This window comes from Aulonocara stuartgranti (genome assembly GCF_965226115.1).
Source record: "Aulonocara stuartgranti genome assembly, chromosome: 15".
In the NCBI taxonomy this organism is placed as follows: domain Eukaryota; kingdom Metazoa; phylum Chordata; class Actinopteri; order Cichliformes; family Cichlidae; genus Aulonocara; species Aulonocara stuartgranti.
The window spans coordinates 36,371,153-36,389,451 of record NC_138951.1 but is presented as its reverse complement, the minus strand read 5'-3'; positions in this window follow the sequence as shown (position 1 = coordinate 36,389,451).

The window sequence follows — 18,299 nt, the reverse complement described above, 5'->3', positions numbered from 1 at the left end:
TCTTTAATCACACCACATAATGGCATTTGGGTAATCCTACTGAACAGCTAGGAGAGATCCATTGCTTGACAGTTACTATCTGTAACTGTAAAAACAGATGGCGGATGAAAAAAAGAAAACAGAGGTGTGCTAAAGTAACTTACGGCAAGCAGAGGAGCTGTGACGGCTGTTTCAAAAGATTCTCATTTTGTTGTCTTTTCTAAATGAGCTGCTTCAAACAGTACTCTTTTCCATTGGGACATATACTGCAGGAGGGTCTCAGTCAGCTCCTCCACTAGCAGTAGTAGGAAAACAGGTGAAGCAAAGATAGCTTAAGGCTAACAACTGTTTTTTTCTTTTTTTTCTGATGACTAATTAAGTTGTGCAACAAAGTTTGGCAGAATGACTCCAAATGAATTTGTTTCAAAGCTGTACTTCACAAAAAACTAATGAGTCAAAATGTTCTCTTTAGAAAAATGGGATCACTGCCTGGTCCATCTTATTCCAGTTTATAGGCAAAAACTCAAACGTGCCAAGCCTGTAGTCAAAACTGTGAAGAAGTGGACTAACGCAGCAAAGCAGGAACTGCAGGACTGTTTCGACTGCACTGATTGGACTGTTTTTGAAGCTGCATCTGAGAATCTGGATGAGCTCACGGACACTGTGACATCATACATCAGTTTTTGTGAAGACGTGTGTGCCAACAAAGACCTTTTGCACATACAACAATAAACCATGGTTCACTCCTAAACTCCAACATCTTCATAAGGCCAAGGAGGACGCCTACAGAAGTGGTGACAGGGCCCTGTACAAGCAAGCCAGGAACACACTGACCAAGGAGATCAAAGCAGCTAAAAGGATCTAATCCCAGAAGCTGGAAGAACGGCTCTCAGCCAACGACCCTGCGTCAGTGTGGAGCGGCCTGCAGGAAATCACCAGCTACAGACGCCCCCCACCCACTGTTGAAGCAAACAAAGACCTGGCCAATGAGTTAAACACATTCTACTGCAGGTTTAAAACGGACAGACTCCCACGCCTCACCCTCCCCTCCCCAGAGACATTGCTTCAGACATTGACCCCAATACACCTTCCACCTCTCCCCCCTTCAACCTCACCCTCCCCAATCCAGTCTCAACGACCACCCCCACCCTCCCCAATCCAGACCCAATGACCACCACCACCACCATCACCCTCCTGCCTCAAAACCCGTGCTGAACAGCTGGCTCACATCTTTACTCGCATCTTCAACAGATCCCTGGAGCTGTGTGAAGTTCCCTCCTGCTTCAAACGCTCCACCATCATCCCTGTTCCCAAGAAACCCACCATCACAGGACTGAATGACTACAGACCTGTCGCCCTGACGTCTGTGGTCATGAAATCCTTCGAACGACTGGTGTTAGCCCATCTGAAGGACATTACAGGCCACCAGCTGGACCCTCTGCAGTTTGCCTACCGGGCAAACAGGTCGGTGGATGATGCAGTAAACATGGGGCTGCATTACATCCTGCAACACCTTGACCGCTCGGGAACTTATGGCAGGGTCCTGTTTGTGGACTTTAGTTCAGCTTTTAACACCATCGTGCCTGAATTTCTCTCTTCCAAACTCTCCCAGCTCAGCGTGTCACCAGCTACATGTCAATGGATCACCAGCTTCCTGACAGACAGAAAGCAACAAGTGAGGCTGGGGGAGATCACCTCTGAAACTCGGTCCCTCAGTATTGGTGCCCCTCAAGGATGTGTCCTCTCACCACTACTGTTCTCCCTCTACACTAATGACTGCACCTCCAAGAACTCGGCTGTTAAACTCCTAAAGTTTGCAGATGACACCACCGTCATTGGCCTCATTCAGGATGGTGATGAGTCTGCATACCGGCAGGAAGTTGAGCGGCTGGTACTCTGGTGCAGTCAGCACAATCTGGAGCTGAACACTCTTAAAACTGTAGAGATGACAGTGGACTTCAGGAGACATCCCTCAACTCTGCCCCCCCTTACAATATCAGACAGCCCTGTGTCGACTGTGAAGATCTTCAAGTTCTTGGGGTGGCTGTAGCTCAGGTGGCACAGCAGGTCAGCCACTAATCAGAAGGTCGGTGGTTCGATCCCAGGCTGCCTCCTGGCTGCATGCCAAATATCCTTGGACAAGATACTAACCCCATGTTTGCCTACTGGTGGTGGTCAGAGGGCCCGGTGGCGCCAGTGTCCGGCAGCCTCGTCTGTCAGTGCGCCCCTGTGGCTAGAACGTAGCTTGCCATTGCCAGTGTGTGAATGTGTGTGTGAATGGGTGAAAGACTGAATCAAAAAGTGTAAAGCGCTTTGGGGTCCTATAGCGCTTATGGACTAAGTAAAGCGCTATACATTTACCATTACCACCATCTCCCAGGACCTGAAGTGGGAGACCAACATCTCCTCCATCTTCAAAAAGACCCAGTCTTCCACAGGAGCTGCTAATCCAGTTCTACACTACGGTCATTGAGTCTGTCCTGTCCCTCCATCACAGTCTGGTATGGTGCAGCCACTAAACAGGACAGGAGCAGACTGTAGCGGACTGTACGGGCAGCAGAAAGGATCATCGCCGCCCCCTGCCCTCCATCCAGGATCTGTACCTCTCAAGAACCAGGAAACTGAAAATCATCACAGACCCCTCACACCCTGGACACAGACTTTCTCTAACTGCTGGCCTTTGGCAGATGGAACAGAAGCCTGCAGACCAGGACAACCCGACATAGGAACAGTTTCTTTCCCCTCGCCATCTCCCTTCTAAACAGTTGACATGTCACACTGCTCCCACTGCCAGACTGCAACTGCCCCTTGTGTACATTCTGTAGTATTTATTCCACCTCATTCATTTCTGTATTTTATGTATATAAGTTTAGATTAGTTATTTATAGTTGGTTTACACAACTTTGTGTATGTATGTGTATGCATGTGTAATGTATATATAGACACATATATGTGTGTGTGTGTGTGTGTGTGTGTGTGTGTGTGTGTGTGTGTGTGTGTGTGTGTGTGTGTGTGTGATTTACATTGCTGTGCTTGAGAGCCACCGTCTACGGGAACCAAATTCCTTGTATGTGTCTGCACATATACTTGGCCAATAAACACGATTCAGATTCTGATTCTGATCAGCAAGCACTTTGGCGACAGTGGGAAGGAAAAACTCCCTTTTAACAGGAAGAAACCTCTGGCAGAACCAGGCTCAGGGAGGGGCGGAGCCATCTGCTGCGACCGGTTGGGGTGTCAGAAAGAAAACAGGATGAAAGACATGCTGTGGAAGAGAGAAAGAGATTAATAACAGATATGTTTCAATGTCTCTAAACACATAGTGAGTGAGAAAGGTGATTGGAAAGGAAAAACTCAATGCATCATGGGAATCCCCTGGTGCATTGAGTTTTGCAGCATAACTAAGGGAGGATTCAGGGTCACCTGATTTAGCCCTAACTATATGCTTTAGCAAAAAAAGGAAAGTTTGAAGCCTAATCTTAAAAGTAGAGATAGTGTCTGTCTCCCGAATCCAAACTAGCTGGTTCCACAGAAGAGGGGCCTGAAAACTGAAGGCTCTCCCTCCCATTCTATTTTTAAATACTCTAGGAACAACAAGTAGGCCTGCAGAGCGAGAGCGAAGTGCTCTAATAGGGTGATATGGTACTACAAGGTCATTAAGATAAGATGGGGCCTGATTATTTAAGACCTTGTATGCGAGGAGCAGGATTTTGAATTCAATTCTGGATTTAACAGGAAGCCAATGAAGGGAAGCCAAAATAGGAGAAATATGCTCTCTCTTTCTAGTCCCTGTCAGCAATGTTCCCTCTAAGCTGCGTGCGTGCACAATTGCGCACTGCTGGCACAGTCTCTGCGCACAGAAAATCTGCGTTGCGCACAAAAAAAATCTAACCTGAGTTGAAATTAAAATTAATACTTTAACAATTCTGTTTTGCAGTGTTAGTCAGTGAGTGACTGGCGGCTCCTGTATGGGATTAGAATGATGCTACCTTATCTCATAGTCCAGCCAATAATGCGATTCACATTCGTATATACGCAGCTAATCAACGTGGTTGAAAGGCTATGACAGCGTCCTTATGTGCCGACACCGGTGTTTTAGCTAGCACAGCTGCGTGGCTGATGTGGAGTGAAGTCACGTTAATGACAACGTGTACAACCATTGGAAATGTGAGCAGGACAGACGGAACAATTGACGGAAAAAGTGTGGACTTTATACCAGTTTTTAAATTGTGTTGGTAGGCCAGGGTTATGATAAAAATATATGCAATGTTTGTTTTTCTCCCTGAATACTATCATTGTTTATATTTACTGTGGGAAGAAACGGTAACAACTGCGTTTTATAAGGAAAACGCTCAAAAGCACTCTCCACCGGTGAGCAAAAACAAAACCAAAACAAACCCACACTTTCCTATTGGTGGAAAAATGTACCATGTCGACCAATCAAAAAATGATATGGCAACAAGGCATTTAGTTGTTTAGGAAGGGGGGAAGGAAGGAAGGAAGTTTTAGGAGTGACGGCGGTGTTTTGAGATGTGAGAGATTTGCGACGTTTAGTGCAAATCTTGTGTAGTTAGTGTGTAGTGTAATCAATAGTTTTGTTGTGTGTCAGAACAATGATGTGACTGCTGAATGTTACAGGTGTTACAGGAGTGATACATCTCCTGTTGTCAGGCCTGCAGGTATCAGGTTGTTGTTCTCCTTTATCCCATAGTGGCCAGAAATTATTTTTGGGATCAGATTTGATGCAGAACACCTGATTGTTCTGTAAATAGTTTGAAATGTTTATTTTAAAAAAATAAACATTTCAGCTGCAAAGAACTTTGTTGTTTGCATAACTAATTTACTTTTTGAAGAAGTAACTATATAATTAATTGCCCAACATTGGTCATTATATACTGTATTTTGCAGACAGAGAGTTACAGGACTCTCTCCCAGACCACAGACTCATAATACAAGTCAGCGCAAAAAATAAATAAATTAATAACAAAATAAAGTTATGTTTTCAAAATTGGAGTTCAAGTTATTTTTACTTCCAACAGTGTTAACATACTACACAGGTCATGAACAAGATTTTTTTTAAATTTTCATTGTAAGTGGGCTAAAGCAGTTAATTAAAAGTGGTCTAACATAAATGTAAATGCTGTAATTTGATTATTTTAATAAACCGTGTAACTTGGATGGATTCGATGCTGGCGTGACCACAGTGCACACATCTGCTATTGCTCACAGTGGTCCAAGGGACCGCTCAGGGAGTTTGTGTGTTCGCTCAGACACATGAAAAATTAGACGGAACATTGCCTGTCAGTACTCTTGCTGCAGCATTTTGGATTAACTGAAGGCTTGTCAGGGAGTTTTTAAAACTTCCTGATAATAATGAATTACAGTAGTTGATAGGTTTGTAGCTTGAACCTATTCGCTGGAACATTGAAGACAATATAATTACACAGCAAGCAAGACACAAAGTAGGCAAAGTTCTTCATGTTTCTCGTGCATGGGAGAGAACCGGACAAACGCCGTTCCTTCGCTTGACCCCAGTTGCTCTCGTCCGCTCCCCCGTAACACTGTTCTTTTATTGAGGTTACATGAATATGCATAGGTTCATTAACATACAACGTCTACATACACACAAAGAGTACCTTGCCTGTGCGTTGTGTAAGTGTGTGTGTGTGTGTGTGTGTGTGTAAGTGTGTGTGTGTGTGTGTGTGTGTGTGTGTGTGTGTGTGTGTGTGGTCAGAGTGTGACCCCATAAATGACTTCCCTAAACCTGCTGGTCTGGAAGTCCAACAGTTCATCTAAACAAAAGGCACTTAGCCTAAAACAGATATAGCCACGTTTATCCCACCATAAAACAATAAGACAAGGTACGACCTCTCCCCATGCTCCCAGGATGTAGGTGTGCATTCCAGTGTGGAATACACACAAAGCCTTTGCAGCCTGCTAAAGATCACACATCCTATCACTACACAATTGATTATACACCTCTAAGCATATATGGTTAAATATTTCTAAGCATAAATGACAATCAACAATACAAAACCTAACATTCCCCCCTTTTTGACCTTTATGCTAGAAAAGTTCCCAGTTATGATCACCTCATGTCTGACAGTTTCAATGCAAACATTTTTATACACAGCATATGTCAATCACCCTAAATTACTGTAAACTTACACAGTTTGACAAATGTATTAGCAGTTATCCCATTCCTCATTGATCTCATCCAGTGGCAAACTGCATCCTACGAGCCAACAAATGAATTGTTAATTTAATAGTTAAAATAAGAAAGTAACATTTTCAAAAACATCTCAGCTTGGTGGTGCTTCCTCCAGGTGTGCAAATCACATGTCTCTCTGCAGAGTGGTTTAAGTTCTGCAGGGCGTCATGAATGTCTCTTCCAGTTGTTTCCATCACTGTCCATAGGACCAGAGTCCAAATGTATGTAGAATAGACATTCAAACATACCAGTTGGTTTTGTTGTTTGTCAACATGGGTCTCAGCTATCGTGAAAGCTGCAGACCTCTTCAGCACTCTAGTTTTATGGCATCTACCAACCCCCATTACCTCACTTCAGGCCTTCGTCCTGCGAGGGGGATACTTATGACTCCTCCATTGTCCACGCTCTGCAGAAAAACCCCTCTGTGAAAAGGGTGCTGGGTTCAGTTATCTTACTGCTGTTATGATCCCAGCAGCCTTCAGAGTGTCATCGTATGCACAGTGCAGTGGCACAGCATTAGGTGATGTTCATAGGAAACTGCTGTCATCACCACCATAGCTTCTGGTTCCTGTGCTTTTCACAGAATCATGATGTCATCCTTAGACTCCCTCTGCGTTGTCGATGGAGCTTGGCACGCTCCCCTCATCGTTCAGGTGCCCGTCTGTTGTCCACAATCTCCTCTGTTGGCCTCTGGAAAGCCCCCTTGGCACAGCTCTCATTCCAACGCAGCTTCATGGTCCTTGCTGTGGCTCCAAAGTCTGATCTCATGATGGGCCCCAAACAGCTCGACCTTTGACCTCAACCACTGCCTGGGCTGTCAGCTATGCCTGGAATGGTTCTTGCTTCTCACTGGGCCTCTTAAGATTTCTCAGGATATCCCTTTCAGCAATACTCTGACTGCTGCACCTGTATTTCCTTGCTAAGAGGAAAAACTTCTATTTGGAGAGCATGTCAACAATCATCAAACCACATTCTTTAGTTCAGTGAACTTTACTTATAGGCCATCAAAGCCTCATCTGAACATGGATGCACCACTTGCATAGGTTTAATATCTGTAAATGAACTGTTAATCACACAAATCACTGCAGCAATCATAAAAAACATTATTTAATGTTAATCCTGGACCCCTCCTCTTGACGCATGGACACTCCCATGAGTCAACTCATCAAACCTGGATTCGTGTCTTAAAGAAAAAGGTTAGCTAGATCATGCCCCAGGCAACATCAGGGTGTCTCCTCCGGAGTAGCTCCGTAACCTTGCAATAAAAGATGTTAGTGTGTTTTGCATATTAAGTTTGCTTAACACCTGGCTCTGCCAGGAGCCTGCATACACACCATCATGGCCTGGAAAACAAGATCTGGAAGTGAAATCAAACTTCACACTTGTAAACAATTGTATCATAAGAGTAATAAGCATTCAACATCAGCAAGACAAGTGTCATGTGCAGGTTTTCTCAAATCAGTAAACTACAATTATTACCATAATTTGCCTCAGACATGGATCATCCCATGTACTCAGCCAACATTAATGCAATCGGTGACTTCCCTTAAGCAAAGTCACTCCACTCATATATTACTATGGGCTCAAAAGTGGCCAGCTAATGAGCACCATATTAAACTATTCCATAAACACTGCATCTCTTATTTGTTTTTCTCATGTCACTTGTCCGCTTCTGCTGAATCCTCTACATGCACTCTTAGAAAAACAAACATTAGCAAATACACATTGACCGTGGTCAGACGGTGGTCAGACACAGGTCGACAGGCTCCAGGGGTGCCATAAAAACACCATAAAGTCAACCATCCATAGCTGCGGAAAGAAGTGACACTAGTTTTCAACACAGGAAATTTCTCACATGTTATTCACATTGTCAAAGTAACCTTCACATTTTCCCAAAAACACAGTGTAACAGCATCACCAACTCATAACCTGTAAACACAGTTTCTTCACACACAAACCCAGAAATCCTGTAGTAGAAAAACAATAACTAGTTGTCCTGTTATAAATCACATGAAGAACTGTAATGCTGTAGAAAAGAAAATGCAAATGTTAGCGCTGCGCAGATGTATACACACTTTCTCACAGTTTCCTCTGTGAGCAACACAAGGTAGTGAATAACACCCCTGGTAGATGCACAGACACAGAAAGTGGCATTTAACAGGTTAAATCGTCATGCAACCTCGAATGTTGCTGTCATCTTTCTGCTCCTGTAAAAAGAAACACACATAAATTCATCTGCACCTTTGTCAGGTGGGGGTTAACTTCGCACAGTAGTGTTACATCAGTAAAGTCTTGTCAGCTTTTGTCAGCTTTTACCAATCAGTTTTTTTCTTTCACTCATTCATTCATACATTCATTCTTTCTTTCTTTCTTTGCTGATAGTGGAATCGATCGTCGCATTTAGTTTCCACTCTCAGCAAAATGACGTCATTTCAAAAAGAAAAAGAAAAACTTTAGATAGGATTACCTCGCTGAATCCTTTTGGACAGGAACTTACTTTCTAATTGTCCCAAATAAGTGGCTTTCTCCTGAGCCCATTTTAATGTGGAGAAACTCACTTGTAACAATTTGCTCGACGACGTGTCGTACAGCGCTTTCTGTTCTAATCGTGCAGATCTGCTCAAACGAGATTATCGAACAAAACTTTCAGTGCACTGTGAAAGTATCAAAATAAAAAGGCCTTGTTAAGTCATGACACAAGCTCCTCATATCAGGAGGATAAATCATACCATTAGCATGGTTTATCATACCATCATACTAATTGGCAGGCTCAACTTCACAACAAAAGAAAAATCATCAGCTAGATTCACTCCAAACCAACCATCAGCTGCACAACACACAACATAAGCCTAATGTCTTATTAGCTATGAGTTTAATCCCCAGGTCTGTGCTTTTCACTCATTTAGGCCACACACCCATTTTATTCAGTTTTCCTTTTTCCCTTCATCATAAAACGTGTAACATGTTGTCATGCACTTCACAAAAGAAGTTTGTTCTGACGTATTCAGAGTTGTGTATCTAGGTACAGGATTCACTCGCACATCAAAACAGGAAACTCAGTGTTTTAGAGTCTCCACTCAACACACAACAAACTCCAAACATCCCATTCACTCGTGCTAGAATTCAGTCACCTTTCATTAATCTAAGAACAATCAACCAATTTGCATATCAGCTATTAACCCACTAAGATGACAGGACAACAGAAATGCATGTTCAAAATGTTATCACAAAAATAGAATTTCCCTCATACAGTAAATCACTTGTGCTGCATCAATCAAGCAGCAAGCATCTCCCAATTTACTATATCAACAACTAAATTTATTGTCTGATCACTGGTTGGTCAAACCAGAATCTTTTTTCCCACAAAAGTTAAACTGTTGTCCTGCAACCTAGAGAGTCAATTGTCAGCACTGGATAAATTCAGCATTTGATAACAAGTGTCTGCTAAATTGACACTATTTTAACACTGATGAGAGATAACAAGCTGATTTTCATTGCATGTGTGTTTGTGTTATTAGGCAGGTTTAATCAATGTCTGTGGAGCTGCATCTCCAGCAGAGCATGTTCTTAAAGTTGCCTTTCTTACACACTTCTCTGCTATTATTTGATCATTTCTTAACTAATGTGCTATGAGTCCACTGGTCTTTGCATCACACTGAGTGACTTGGACAAGATGATAAACAGACTCACATGCTTAAGATGTTGTCTAATCTTCATAAGCTCTCTTGTGTTTGGAAGTGTTAGTAGGGTTAATGCATGTTCTGCTTGTGTGTGTGATTTTATTTTGTATATGTTTCTTTTTTGCAGTTTTTCAGACTCCTTCTCAATTTTCCAACTTAAACAGTCAGTTTTCTTTTCCCCTGGTTTGCTAACCCAAATTTTGATTTCCCACATTAAATAACAAAATTCCTATGTGTTCTCACCACTCCTCTCACTCTGTTGTCCTCTCACTCTGTTGTCCTCTCCCACTTCAACAGTCCAATAGCAGGCAGTTCTCCTTTAGCTTTGTCCTGTGTTCCACTGTCTCTTCTTGCCATTTTACTCCAAAGGTGGCAAATGTCAAACTCCAACAGTCTCCTCAGTTCTCCTCAAACGTTCTTGTCACATGCACAGTGAAGTTGCAGCTTGTTGGAAACACAGTGCCATTCATCCAATCAGGCAGGATGATGGGTTTGCTCTTCTTCTCTGATGCTGTTTGTCCACACTGCTGCTGCTTGCTGGGACTCTTTGCTCAGAACTTTGCTGCTGTCTCTTTATCTGCCATGTTATTGCTCTTTGGAGCTGCATTCCTTGTCTTCAGGGAGGAGTGAGAGCTTGCTTGTGAGGTTGAGAGACACATGGTGCTGTAAATAAGTTAGCCAGAAACTTGGCCTGCATGTTTCCAATGATGTTAAACTATAACTTTCTTCCGACATGTGGAAAATTGATTCAGGTCTGCTTTTCACCTGAAAGTGACAAACTACGACATGTTCATTATTATTATCACTGCTTAATCAACACACATCTCTCTCTGTTTGTGTGCACAGTCCTTTCTTAAAAGCAGAAAATGAGATTGTAGTTGTTCTTGGCTGATCAACACAAAACCTTTTTCCTATGATTATTTTTCATCTACAATGTAAATTGTAAATTCTCACTCTTTTGTTGCTTTTTTTTTCTTTACAATAGCTGGTGACCTGCAGAATCACCGCTCTCGCAATCAGAGGCAATTACTTTTACACAGCGCACAAAAACACTGATGTCAGACACATTCACACTCACTTTTTCATCTGCATAAATAAATCATATGGCTGATGATATGTGCCATAGTGATCCATAGGCATGATCACAAGTTTATTTAATTATTTTCAACCCAACAAAACAAATAAACAAAAACATGATGCTGATGCTATGAACACCCTACACACATGAGTCAAGATGCAGAAAAACTGCTCACGGAAACTCTGCACACTCCAGTTATCGCAGTTATCATAGTTCTGTTTCCCTCTCTTTGAGGAGTTCTTAGACAGCTCTCGATCTGATAATGTGTAGCTTGCTCATCAGCTCAGAAGAGACCGCAACGCAACCTCACACAGTGGTTGCGTGCTTTGCCCACAGTGGCAAAGACTTGCACTTTCATATTCAACACAGCTTCTCCATCATGTACTTTTAGATGTTTCATACAGGGTTCAGCATATTAGTTGTTTTCACAGGTGTGCTCTATATCTCAACAATGGCTCATAATAAGACGACAGTCTTTCAAACCGGTCAAGTGCCTCTATGGATGTCATTAGTTAAAATATTTACCTATTTTACTTCAGCTCATATGTCATTGTACTGAATTTGAGCAACCCTAAGCTTAATGCAGATTACTTTTAACAATTATCCACCTCAATTAAATCTATGGTCTGGCACACAGGCTGTTGTCGATCAGGGCAAGCTAAAGAATAAACATTTTATGTCAGCAAGGGGTGGGAGAAAGCCATTCACCAGAGCATATCTTAAGTGCTGCTGATGTGGACTGGCCCTCTCCACACGCTCTTCAAGGCTGGTGTGTTTCCTGAAAACTTCTAACATTTGAATCTCTTCCATTTATAAGCCTGCGATTAACCGCACGGCTCAGGTCCGCGTGAAACCCGCGCGACCATGCTCGCGTGAACCCGCGCAGCTAAGGAGCCGTCGCTCTCTTTTATTTAAATACTTTGCGCTGCCAGGAGCAAAGTCCAGCATAAACGTCTGTCACCCTCTGACTCACTCTTGGTTGCTTAGGAACCCATGATAACAACAGATAACAACAACAGACGGTGTCACAGACCACGTGTTCTGCTCCACACCCACTCACACAAACACACTCAAACACAAAAACAACAACACAAAATAGGCCTATTGTCCAGCACAATCTGGACCCCGCGGAACTTCTCAAAACCCCACAAAGCGGCGGATCCCACAAAGCGGTCTACATTTCGTTCCACTAAGACGGCGAACCAAAAAAGTTCGAACTGCGCAACTCTGCGACTTAATGCTTCTGTACAAAAAAAACCCCACTGAGCGGCTTTGTACATCGCCCCACTAAGACGGCGAATTTTAGCCCCACTAAGCGGGCACGGACAACGCCCCACTGAGCGGCGAAGACGTACAGTTATAGAGTTGGACTCTAAACTTACTCGGTGTTGCTTAGCGTGTAGTATAGCCTCGGATCCCGCCGATCGTCATTCATCAAGGAGAGAAAACAGACAGCTAATCCACTGGCCCGATGACAAATTCTCATGTCTCGGGATTTTACTACAGGAACTTCCTAGCTGACGTCAGTCTTTCAGCGTGTCTCTTCTCCCCTCGGTGAATGTCGACTCCAGGGCTCCGGCTCTCGAAGGACCAATTAATGATAGGTTTGTAGCTTGAACCTATTCGCTGGAACGTTGAAGACAATATAATTACACAGCAAGCAAGACACAAAGTAGGCAAAGTTCTTCATGTTTCTCGTGCACAGGAGAGAACCGGACAAACGCCGTTCCTTCGCTTGACCCCAGTTGCTCTCGTCCGCTCCCCTGTAACACTGTTCTTTTATTGAGGTTACATGAATATGCATAGGTTCATTAACATACAACGTCTACATACACACAAAGAGTACCTTGCCTGTGCGTTGTGTAAGTGTGTGTGTGTGTGTGTGTGTGTGTGTGTGTGTGTGTGTGTGTGGTCAGAGTGTGGTCAGAGTGTGACCCCATAAATGACTTCCCTAAACCTGCTGGTCTGGAAGTCCAACAGTTCATCTAAACAAAAGGCACTTAGCCTAAAACAGATATAGCCACGTTTATCCTACCATAAAACAATAAGACAAGGTACGACCTCTCCCCATGCTCCCAGGATGTAGGTGTGCATTCCAGTGTGGAATACACACCAAGCCTTTGCAGCCTGCTAAAGATCACACATCCTATCACTACACAATTGATTATACACCTCTAAGCATATATGGTTAAATATTTCTAAGCATAAATGACAATCAACAATACAAAACCTAACATTAGTCCAGCCTGGAAGTAATACATGCGTGAACTAGTTTTTCAGCATCACTCTGGGACAGGATATTTCTAATTTTAGAGATGTTGCACAAATGGAAGAACGCAGTCTTACATATTTGTTTTATATGTGCATTGAAGAACAGGTCTTGGTCAAAAATAACTCCAAGGTTCCTCACAGTGTTACTGGAGGCCAAGGTAATGCCATCCAGAGTAAGAATCTGGTTAGATACCATATTTCTAAGATTTTCAGGGCCGAGTAAAATAACCTCAGTTTTATCTGAATTAAGAAGCAGAAAGTTAGCGGCCATCCAGGTCTTTATGTCTTTAAGACATTCCTGCAGTTTAACTAATTAGTGTGTGTTATCTGACAGATAGAACTGGGTGTCATCTGCATAGCAGTGAAAATGTATACTATGCCTTCTGATGATACTGCCTAGGGGAAGCATGTATAATGTAAACAGAATTGGTCCTAGCACTGAACCCTGTGGAACACCATAATTGACCTTAGTGTGTGAAGAGGACTCTCCATTTACATGCAAAAATTGGAGTCTATTAGATAGATATGATACAAACCACTGCAGCGCAGTACCTGTAATACCTAAAGCAGGTTCTAATCGCTCTAATAGGATATTATGGTCGACAGTATCGAATGCTGCACTAAGGTCTAGCAGGACAAGCACAGAGATGAGTCCACTGTCAGAGGCCATAAGAAGATAATTTGTAACCTTCACTAAAGCTGTTTCTGTGCTGTGATGAGCTCTGAAACCTGACTGAAACTCTTCAAATAAGCCATTCCTCTGCAGATGATCTGTTAACTGTTTGACAACTACTCTTTCAAGGATTTTTGAAATGAAAGGAAGGTTGGAGATCCTATAGATCTAATTATAGAGCCTATAATTAGCTAAGACAGTTGGGTCTAGGGATGGCTTTTTAAGTAAAGGTTTAACTACTGCCAGCTTGAAGGCCTGTGGTACATAACCGATTATTAGAGATAGGTTGATCATATTTAAGATTGAAGCATTAATTAATGGCAGGACTTCTTTGAGCAGTTTGTAGGAATGGGGTCTAAAAGACATGTTGATGGTTTGAAGGAAGTCATTACTGAAGTTAACTCAGAAAGATCAATTGGAGAAAAAGAGTCTAAATGAATATCATTGATACTGTAGAGAAAAAGAGTCTAAATGAATATCATTGATACTGTAAGTAGCTGTAGATAATATCACATCTGTGTAATAAATATAAGCCTGTCTCTCTGAAAATAAATAGATAAATAACTAAAGCGCTTACATTCTGTTGTAGATGCAGATGTTGCAGATGATACGGTATTATTGCCATAGTAACATCATTATTTATGCAATGAAGGCTCCTCCAGTGTACCGTACAATGTTATATGTATCTTCTTATTCGTGTTTGATCCAAGAGAAGACGAGCAGACAGTCGAAAGAAGAGAAAGGAAGGAAATTTGAATTGAAAGATGAAAGACAAAAAACAATTCTCTCTGGAAAAGCTGTATGTGGAGGAAACACTGGAGAGTGTGGCAGCTTTGATCATCCTGCCATAAAGTCTGAGGTTTCTAGTCTGGAGGTGGTAAATTGGCACAGTTGGGCAATTACCTCACAGCGCTGTGATTTCTCAAAGGCCACAACATGGTCACGGTTTTCAGAATCTTTTCAGGAGTTATTTTAGATTCGTAAGCAATTTTTATGGATTGAGCTCATTGAAAAAGTGCGCTTCAATTAGATATAAATGTCTTTTTTTCTTTCTTTTTTTAAATGAAAACCTCCATAATATAGTGTACATTCATCTTATATACTCTATTGCAGACATGTTAAACATAATGCCTGGAGCCCAGAATTACCCCGGCAAAGAATCCCATCCGACTTGCTAAACAGCTTTGGAAAATCTGATAGAGTGCATACATTTTTAGGCTTAATTGTATTTGTATAGTTTTTACAGTTTTTCCTGTGCTTTTTTTCACCGTCTACTATAGAAACTTGCTAAAGAGTGTCCTGTATTTTATAAATATGGGAAACTCTGGGGAGTGAGCTACCAGAACCTTTTACACGATGTGAGATGTGATGTTGAAATTGCACTTCGTTAACTTATATTAAGATATATCAAAATGTGTAGTTTTATGTGTATTGTAGTCTTTACACCCACAGAAAGTGGCGTTTCACTTAACCAGCCCACTCAAGTTCTAAGCGGGCTGTAGCTTTTGACATCCCTGCTGTATAGTGTTGTCATTTTGACTTTAGACTCACAAAAAAAAAAAAAAAACACAAAAAAAGCCAGTCTTTATTTACAAGTAATCAGCTAGTTGTCAACATTTTCTGTTGAGCAAGAATTTTGCCTTCATTTCATAGCAACATATTGGCAATTTATTTTCATCAAACCATAAAGTATGGGTTCAGCATTAAAGACATGCTAACTACAACATGTGCAATTAGGATTCCAGTCAATCGCTAATGAAATCTGGCACCCCGGCTCTCTGTGCCAGAATAAAAACCTGCTCTGCTGCTCCAAAGCTGAGCTCTGCGTGTTTATTCTTCATGAAAGAAGGACTATTTATTTTCTTCTGAACAGGTTGTCATGACCAATAGAGAGAAAGTACACTTCAAAAACCATTGACTGAGGTACATCTGCGTGTTAGTTCTTTGTGGTTTGCCGTGCTGTTGGTTGAGGTGACCAGGAATGGAATCCCATTGACACCGTCTAAAAGGCCAAGTGGCACCGCTGCTGCTCGGAGATTAAGTTTGGAATAAATATGTCGATACCACCTAATGCAGATGACACCACGGTGATTGGCCTCATCAGTGACAACGATGAGGCCGCCTACAGGGAGGAGGTGGATCGTCTGGCTGAGTGGTGCGACAGAAACAACCTGCTGCTTAACACCGAGAAGACCAAGGAGCTCATCGTGGACTACAGGAGGAATGCTGACCCACATCCACCCATCCACATTAAGGGGACGGCTGTGGAGCGTGTGAGCAGCTTCAAGTTCCTGGGAGTCCACATCTCCGAGGATCTCACCTGGACCTATTCTAATGAAGTTGAATGGTCACTGTCATCAGGAGTACTGCTCTGAGAGGCCGCTCTGTTCCTGCTCATTTAATTCTCTCATTACCTAGTGCTGTTGTATCAATGGATTTAAATTTTCAGGCTGGAAAATTTTCTGTTACACATCTATCTGGTATTAGTGTCAGTCGATTTAGTTACACCTTGGCAAACAATTCAGCTGTAGCTAAATTAAGATCATTCTTTGGTTCCAACATCAATGAAATTGATGAGTTCTGTTTTGTTATTGCTTCACTGCAAAATGTGAGGAATTGATCCTTCGATTCACTGATTATATCTTAGCTTTTATTTGTGAAGATACCATGGAAAATAGGTAAAGACTCGACATATAGATTTAGTCTCAACTTTCACGTATTTTTTCAATCAGATGGGTGGAGTTAGACCACAGATTAATTCCTATGTTTGTGTTTAAATCCCACCAGAGATGGGCAGTAACGCGTTACTTGTAACGCGTTACTGTAATCTGATTACTTTTTTCAAGTAACGAGTAAAGTAAGGGATTACTATTGCAAAATCGGTAATTAGATTACCGTTACTTTCCCGTAGGAACGCTGCGTTACTGCGTTACTAAAACCGTGATTTTTTTTGCGAAAATGTCTCATGACAGTGACGTAAGCAAGTGCGACGTTGGTGACAGCAGCTGTGTGCAGATCAACAATGGATAATATATCGAGTGCGGGAGAGAGTATGAGCGTGCAGCGTTTAAAGCGTGGAAGTACTGACCTTACTTTGAGTTTGATTCCATAAAAAGTGACAAAAACATTAGCGTCCATCGTGCGTGGGAAGAAAACTTCTTTTTACAGTGAAAAAAACCCCTAAACTTCCGAGCAAGCACCGAGTAGCTACGACGTGATGGGAAACTCACAGAGACACTCGCGCGGATTCTTCAACTGACCGCAGCACACCTGCACCAGGGTAACCCTCCGCCTACCCTGCTCCTGCTTTACAGGTGAAAATAGAGCAAAAGGACCGCTGAGTCTTTGACTTTATTTATTTTCTGCTGTGTTTTACTTGCATCTGTTTGAAAGAGTGAGTGAAAACACAAAAAATATTTTATTTTATGTGCTGGAATGTGTAGAAAATAGGTTTAAATGTTAAACTAATTTATTCAAGTCAGAGAATGTTGCATATAATTTAATTTTTGCTTGATGCATAAAGTTAAAAGATTAAAACTGATAAAACAAGTTTAAAAAAGAGACTTTTCCATTTGATTACATTTTGTATGATGGATTATGTAGAAAAAGTAGAATTGGGCTGAAAGATCTATCACTTTATCACCTCTTCAGGTTGTAAATCGTGTTTTTAAAAAGTAACTAAGTAACTAAGTAACTAAGTAATTAATTACTTTTGAAAATAAGTAATCAGTAAAGTAACGGGATTACTTTTTGGGGGAGTAATCAGTAATTAGTTACTGATTACTTTTTTCAAGTAACTTGACCAACACTGAATCCCACATTGATTGCACCCTTTTAAAACATTTTGAAGAGCCAAGTATTTATTAGTTTGTGATCTAATGTAGATACCGCATAGACTGTAAAATGATTCAACAAAAGAGGAGAGTACTACAGCTATTTGTGTTGTGGGGCCTACTATGTTTTTGTTTTTTTTAAAAATGATGAAACACTGAAATAAATTAAAGGACAAATAAAAAAAATATTAAAAGAATAATGTGAAAAGGGGGTAAGTGGTATAATCAGAATTTACAGTATAACTTACCATTTCACCTGTATTTTATTTATGTCCTTTGTTTACATTTATATAATTTACTTTTTGAATTCTCTGAAAAACTTTTTGACAAACTATCAATATACCACGTCAGGGACCAAGTAGTAAGGCATAGAGGACACCGGTGTTTAATTCAAAAATGGTGTTTTATTGATCCCAAAATATGAAAGATAACTAACAAAGCCAAAAATTTAAACATGCAGACCAATAAAAGAGGTCATCTCAATAAACTAAACTCAAAATAACAACTAACAGCACCTCAAACAGACATAAGCCAAACTGACCTGCTGAAATGATACATGATTGCCCCTTGGGCA